At 42.7% G+C, this 7,826-nt stretch overlaps 1 pseudogene; it reads left to right on the top strand.

Annotated features, from left to right (window-relative positions):
- The first annotated feature begins 2,612 nt into the window (after positions 1-2,612).
- LOC100586609 lies at positions 2,613-5,163 on the top strand (annotated as a pseudogene).
- The last annotated feature ends 2,663 nt before the right edge of the window (positions 5,164-7,826 follow it).

Here is a 7,826-nt window from a genome sequence, read left to right as displayed (position 1 = left end):
CTTCTTTCCTAATTTGAAGTCTTTTCCTACCCTATCTATAAATCCTTCTTACAGAGTAACATAGACTGTCCCTTCCTCTCTCCTTTCCTTCCTTTCTTTATTTCTCAAATAAAAGTATCCCCACAAAGTAAACTACTACTAAAATAAACTACTACTGATACTAAACTATGAGTCTCTTGAGAAAAGCAATTGTACATTTTCCGTATTTGCTTTCCCAGTATGGGTCCAAGGTACCCTCTATGTGATGTGCCTGGTACATAATACTCAACAAAAGTTTGCTTTATATAAGAATGCCATCAACTAAAAAACTTGGATAGCTCCAAGTGTACAGTTATTTAGTTGTAGTTTAAGTAATTCTGAAACTGAATTTGATGTTATGAAAAATTCTAGGCTTAGATACCAACTGGCTTGTTGCATCCTCATTTACCCTATATACCCTCCCATTAGAATATCCTGAGAGAAATGCAAAATGATAGCCCCAAAAACTAAGATATTATTTACTGATTCATGTGTTTGACATATATTTATTGAGTTCTTACTATATGAAGTCATTATTCTAGATATTGAGAACAGAGCCGTTACTAACACACAAATTTCCTAACTTCAAGTTTATATTCTAGGGCAGAATATTTTCTAAATAGGTAAATAAATATGCAATGCAATGTTAGGTAGCAATTGGTACTATGAAAAAGTATACAAATAATGTAAGGATATAGAAAATTTGGAGGAAGGCCTCCTTGATGAGATAATATGAGACTTGAATAATGTGAGGGAAACAGCTGTGGAAATAGCTAAGGGAAAAGTGTTTGAGGCAGAGAGGAGCCAATGCTTTGAGGTGGGAGAATATTTGGCAAGTGAAGAAGGAGCCAGCAGGCCAGTGTGGCTGTTGCTGAGTGGGCACAGTGTGGGAGTGAGAGTGGTACTGGAGAAGCAGTCAGAGGGCAGATCACGAGGGGCCCCGGAGGTCATGGTCAGGCCTTCGGACTTTATTCTAACTGAAATTGGAAGCTCTGGAAGGATTTTGGACAAGTGATTTATGTATTTAGATTTGCTTTAAAAGAATCACCTTGGTTGCTCTGTGCTAAATAGACTGTGATGGATGAAACAAGAGTTGAGTATGGAGAGAAGACTTCGAAAGAAGCTTCTACGAACTAAGGCAGGGAAGGGATTGAATTGAAAGTTGAAGGCCCTAGAGAAAAAAAAGATGGGAAGAAGCTCCCACTTGGTCCCTCCATGTACTCTTCTCTAGAAGGTGCCCGATGTTACTTGCTTCTGAAGGCATTTCTTTGTCCAGAACTTCTGGGTGATTCAGGAATAAATTAACCTGTGATAATTTAGAAAATTACGCAGCATGGCTGCAAAGTACTCCTCATCTCATTAAAGATGCTTGAACTAACAAACAGAAACCAATAGGAGGCAATGAAAATATTTCCCCAGAACAGAATATATTTTTAAAGGATTTTACCCCAGCAAGCCATAGGCAATTTGTGAAAGCACAAGCTTTCTGTCCTCCATTAAGTACCAGAAACATGGAATGGGAGGTTCAATGGCATAAGAGTGTCTTATAGTCATGTGGTCAAGTGGACTGGTGATTTCTGTGCTCACGTGGGTGTTAGTTATTTTGTTTGTTTGTTTTCAGATTGAAGAAGGCTTTACGATTCAGGCACTTGTAAACTGGGGACTAATCTGCATTTAGCATAGAGTTTTGGAATCAGAAAGACCAGAATATGAATCTCCCAGCATCTGCACTTGCTATTTATGTAATCTTGGACAGGTCACTTGACATTTCTGGTCTTCACTTAATCAACTGTAAAATAAGAATGACAAAGGCTGGGCGCGGTGGCTCAGGCCTGTAATCCCAGCACTTTGGGAGGCTGAGGCTGGCGGATCACGAGGGCAGGAGATCGAGACCATTCTGGCCAACATGGTGAAACCTCGTCTCTACTAAAAATACAAAAATTAGCCGGGCATGGTGGCATGCACCTGCAATCCCAGCTACTTGGGAGGCTGAGGCAAGAGAATCACTTGAACCTGGGAGTCACAGGTTGCAATGAGCCAAGATTGTGCCACTGCATTCCAGCCTAGCGAAAGAGCGAGATTCTGTCTCAAAGTAAATAAGTAAATAAATAAATAAATAAAATAAGAATAACAGTGACCACTCTGCCAACACATGAATTTTGTGAAGATCAAATGGAATAATATGACTGAAAGCTTTCTCTACTGCAAAAAAAACCATTTGATTCCAGTTGTTATTATCACCTTCATCATTATAATTCATGCTAAGGCCGCCCGGGGCCGCGCCAAGACGGCGGCGGCCACCGCTGCTGCGGTGACAGTTGGCGGCGGCCGGTGAGGCGGGCGGGGCCGGAGGCGCGGAGGCGGGATCCCGGGGAGGCGGGGGCCGTTTCCATAGCGGCGGCAGGAGGTGTCGCGCCGGGGAACTTCCTGGTTCCCGGGCTCGGCTTTGCCGGGATCCTCTTGGAAGGGAAACAATGGGGCTGAGGGCACTGTGGTAGCCGCCGCCGCGCCGCGCAGGACCTGCTCGGCCGCCCGGGACCGCCCGCTCTGCCCGCTGCCCACAGCCTCGCAGTCTGGACCGTACTGAGGACATGTATTCCTCTGAGAAACCTTAGACAGCAGATTTTGGTTTAATATCTGATTGGGACAACGTTCAGAGCCATTTGCAGTCATGAATTCAGACCAGGATGTAGCACTCAAACTTGCCCAGGAGCGAGCTGAAATAGTTGCTAAATATGACAGAGGACGACAAGGTGCAGAGATTGCACCTTGGGAAGATGCTGATTACCTTGTTTACAAAGTCATGGATAGATTTGGCTTTTTACATGAGCTGGAGCTCCCAGATCATAATGCGGCTGTGGAACGGCAAAAGCACCTGGAAATTGAAAGAACTACCAAATGGCTGAAAATGCTGAAAGGATGGGAAAAATACAAGAACACTGAAAAGTTTCATAGGCGAATTTACAAACGAATACCACTCCAGCTCAGAGGTGAAGTCTGGGCCCTCCTTCTTGAGATCCCTAAAATGAAAGAAGAAACAAGGGACCTGTATAGTAAATTAAAACACAGAGCACGGGGCTGTTGACCTGACATCAGACAAATAGACCTGGATGTGAACCGCACATTTCGGGACCACATTATGTTTAGAGACAGATATGGTATTAAGCAACAGTCCTTATTCCATGTTCTTGCTGCCTATTCTATTTATAATACGGAAGTCGGGTATTGTCAGGGGATGAGCCAGATCACAGCTTTACTCCTCATGTATATGAACGAGGAAGACGCCTTCTGGGCCCTGGTCAAACTCTTCTCAGGCCCTAAACATGCCATGCATGGCTTTTTTGTCCAAGGTTTTCCTAAACTCTTGAGGTTTCAAGAACATCATGAAAAAATACTGAACAAATGTCTGTCCAAGCTTAAGCAACACTTGGATTCTCAAGAAATCTACACAATGAAATGGTTTTTTCAGTGTTTCCTTAATCGTACTCCCTTTACACTAAACCTCAGAATATGGGATATCTACATCTTTGAAGGAGAACGAGTTCTTACTGCTATGTCTTACACAATCTTAAAATTACACAAAAAACATCTAATGAAATTGTCCATGGAAGAACTTGTAGAATTTCTTCAGGAGACCCTGGCAAAGGACTTTTTCTTTGAAGATGATTTTGTGATAGAGCAACTTCAGATTTCTATGGCAGAACTAAAGTGGGCAAAGTTAGACCTTCCAGAACCTGGTAAAGAGGATGAATATCCAAAGAAGCCCTTGGGGCAGCTTCCACCTGAACTTCAGTCTTGGGGCGTCCATCACTTGAGCAACGGACAGAGGAGCGTGGGCCGGCCGAGCCCGCGGGCCAGCGGCAGGAGGGAGAGCGGGGCGCCCCACAGGAGGCACAAGCACTCCCCGCACCCCCAGAGCAGGACCGGGAGGCCCGAGAGAGCGCAGCCGCCAAGACGGAAATCGGTGGTGGAGGAGAGCAAAAAGCTTAAAGATGAGGCAGATGTTCAAAGAAAACTCCCATCAGGTCCACAGGACAGTTCCAGGCAATATAATCACACAGCTGCCAACCAAAATAGCAATGCCGCTTCAAATATCAGGAAGGAATTTGTGCCCAAATGGAATAAACCGTCAGACGTCTCAGCTATGGAGAGAACTGCCAAATACACCATGGAAGGCAAAGGTCGAGCAGCGCACCCCACGCTCGCACTCACAGCCCCAGGCCCTGCCGAGGTGCGGGTGTCAAAAGTGCGGCCAAAGATGAAGGCCCTGGATGCTGAGGACGGGAAGCGGGGCTCCACTGCATCGCAGTGCGACAACGGGCCGGGCCCGGAGCCGGACAGCGGCGCTTCCGTGGAGGAGGCGCTGGAAAGGGCTTTCCCCAGAGCCCACGGCATGCCCTTAACCCTCCCAGCCCGAGAAAGCACGCTGAGCCAAGTTCTAGTCCATCAAAAGTATCCAACAAGTTTGCTTTTAAAGTACAGCCTCCAAGTCATGCAGGATATCCGTCCCAGCTAGATGGGGAAGCCCGAGGGCTAGCTCATCCCCCCTCCTACAGCGATCCCCCCGTTTACCACGGAAACTCTCCCAAACGCTTCCCTACTGCCGACAGCAGCTTTGCTTCTCCACAGTTTAGCCCCGGGACTCAACGGAATCCTTCCAGGAGACCTCATGGTTCTACTCTTTCCGTCAGTGCTTCTCCGGAGAAACCTTACAGCCGCCCAAGCCCCCTTGTACTGCCGTCTAGTGGAATAGAAGTCCTCCCCGTTGACACTGGTGCTGGGGGATATTCGGGCAATTCAGAGTCACCAAAGAATGGAAAACTGATCATTCCGCCAGTGGATTATTTGCCAGGTAACAGAACACGGTCAGAAGTTAGTTATACATACAGACCTGAGACGCAGGGACAATCTTGGACCCGAGATGCTAGCCGTGGCAATTTACCAAAATACTCAGCCTTTCAACACGCACCCTTTCAGGACCATGGCCTCCCTGCGGTTTCTGTAGATAGTCCCGTGAGGTATAAAGCTTCACCGGCTGCAGAAGATGCCAGTCCATCTGGGTATCTATATTCAGGGCCCCCGCCTCCAGCCTACCACTACAGGAATAGGGACGGGCTTTCCATCCAAGAGTCAGTGTTGCTGTGAGATGTGATGTGTACTTGCTAAAGACAAGAGAGAGAAACCACATGAAACCTACATTGCTATGTTCATAATTGCCAAAGCAGTATTTATACTATTGTAAACAACTCGCGCATCTCTCCTGTCTGTCAGTAATAAAAGTACAGGGAAATGTCTTCAGCCCCACGTAGATGCTGCTTAAGATGAGCATTTCAATTGCATCATCACTGACCTGTTAGAATTTAACCCGGAAACATAGCAATAGCATTTAGGGATGCACGCACAATGGTAATTTATTACTCAGTTCCGTTTATGTTTTTCTCCAAAACCTGAACATTTTTACTCTGTTGGCTCATTCTATTTTGACTAATGTTACAAAGTACTGAAAAAACTGTAGAATAGATATTTTTAACGCTATATGTAGTGTATGTGGCTTTTGATAGATATGGGCATCTATTCATACACGTTTGAACACAGAGCTAAAGAAACGTTTTTTAAAAAACTACTTTTAATCCAGATCCATGGAATAATATGTAATTCTTGTTTTCCTTGTCTTTTAGTCCAGTTTTTCTTCTTCCCTCTCATGTTTGTAACCTGGGTCCTAAACTGACTGAAGAGTTTGTTCTGACTTTATTAATTGCAGTCTCACAGAATGCTCATCATTCTCCTTCAGCTGTTGCCATTTTCTTTCAATCTGAAAATAAAAGACATTGGAGAGAAAGGCTAACCACTTAATGGTGCTTAAAAATCGGGGCACTTAAAATAAGTTTACGGCCAAAGGTGCAGCAGTGCTTATCATATCCACATACTAAGAGATTGGTCTTAGTGCGTTTATGCCCTTTGTTCTGGTCTGACTCTTGCGAATCTCAGAGCAGGAGAAGTTGCAGCTTACTGATCCCTCAGTGCTCACAGTACTCATGTGGGGCAGCCACACTGACTGGATTAGCAGTGTGGTTACTTCTTTCTTCTGCCCCGACTCACGTAGCTTCTCCCCACGAAGGTCCCAGGGTGGCCATTTACACAATCCATTTCTGGCCTCTTTATGGAATGTAGTCAATGGATATTGATGCACCTCATTAGGCCATTACCTTGTCCATGTTAAAATTATAAAAATGATCCTAGTTTTTCATAGGAGTCTAGGATTTTGATCTTTTAAAAAATACAGTGTGATTTCATGCTTCTGAAAATCTTTTTTTTTTTTTCATTGAAACAAATTCAAGTTCTTGGTTTAAAAAAAATTAGTGATGTCTTTAAATAATATTCTGTTACACTACACATACCAAAACACTGACAAAGATTTGGGCACTCCAAGAGAGTATGACTTCGTGTTTAACTGGGGAGCTTGTTTTCAACATTGCTTATATTTGAATAGTAGAAAACCCGGCATTGATGTTTCTTCCTGTTGCAAGGTGGGGCTTCAAACTTTCAAGGTACAAAAATATGTCTTTTAAAATGAAAGTAACATTTGTTTAGCTAGTGAATGTGACAATATTTTTTCTGTATATAATGAGTCTAATGTAATTTTAATCAACTTGGTAATGATGTTATCAAATGGCAAAACAAGTGCAGTGTATTAAAGCTAAACACTACATTGAAACGCAAAGAAAATTCTGATGAAATAACTGGGCTCTTGATTCAGATCAGGTGGAAGCTGAGAAATAAATGTATATAAATATGTAGCTGAGGATATTAATTCCCATTATATAACCATAATTCTGCGACTTGTAATAAACCAAGCTGTACAATTTAGTTTATAATAGCAGTATCTGAGCTGCTCCAAAATACATATATCAACAGTGGTAAATACTATAGATTTATATATATATATATGCAAAAAGTATATGTATACACACAAGCACTATTATGTCATTTATGACACTTTTATCTGTATACTTTTTTGATGTGATTGTTTTTTAACATGCTAAAAGTAATAAGTAAAAAAAAAAAATAATTCATGCTAAGAACAACCGCGTTAATGAGTATAACAAAAAGATGACATTGATGCAGATCATCTAGATGATCCGCCAAGGTAACCAAAGAAACTTTAAATTTTTTTTCCCTTTGGCAATGGATTTTTTTTAAAAGATATGTTTTTAGAAAAGTACTTTAAAAATAAATGAGCTTAGATAAAAATCACTTACGTATTTCACAAACACAATTGAGTGAATGCTAGGTGCTGGGTACTATGGTAGAAAATTAGTAGCCACCAAGAAAAAACAAATAAGGATTCTGCTTTCTGGGCCGGTGTGGTCTGGTAAAGAGGTTGAGAAATATACATTAACCAACATAAGGGAAACTGAAGGGTACTCTCAGTGAGATATGAGATATGGACATCTGAGATATGCAATAAGATCCCAAATGAATCGTGGCTAACAGCAGACACTTATACACATAGTGGATCAAATAGTATTTCTTGAAACATGTTATCTTCTTAATTGATATGAAATTATCAAAATTTCTTAGTTCTCTTTTCTGACACCTGCAGTTTATTAAAATATGTCTAGCTTGAGCAACATGGTGAGATCCCTATCTCTAAAAAAAATTTAAAAATTAGCCAGGAGAGGCTAACAAGTGGTGGTGTATGGCTATGGTCCTAGGTACTAGGGAGGCTAAGGTGGGAGGATCACTTGAGCTCAGGGAGTCAAGACTGTAGTGAGACTTGATTACACCACTGCACTCTGGCCTGGGGA

The sequence above is a fragment of the Nomascus leucogenys genome, chromosome 14, assembly GCF_006542625.1.
Source record: "Nomascus leucogenys isolate Asia chromosome 14, Asia_NLE_v1, whole genome shotgun sequence".
NCBI classification, from domain to species: Eukaryota; Metazoa; Chordata; class Mammalia; order Primates; family Hylobatidae; genus Nomascus; species Nomascus leucogenys.
Note: the sequence above shows the minus strand (reverse complement) of the source record. Positions and strands in the feature narration are given on the sequence as shown.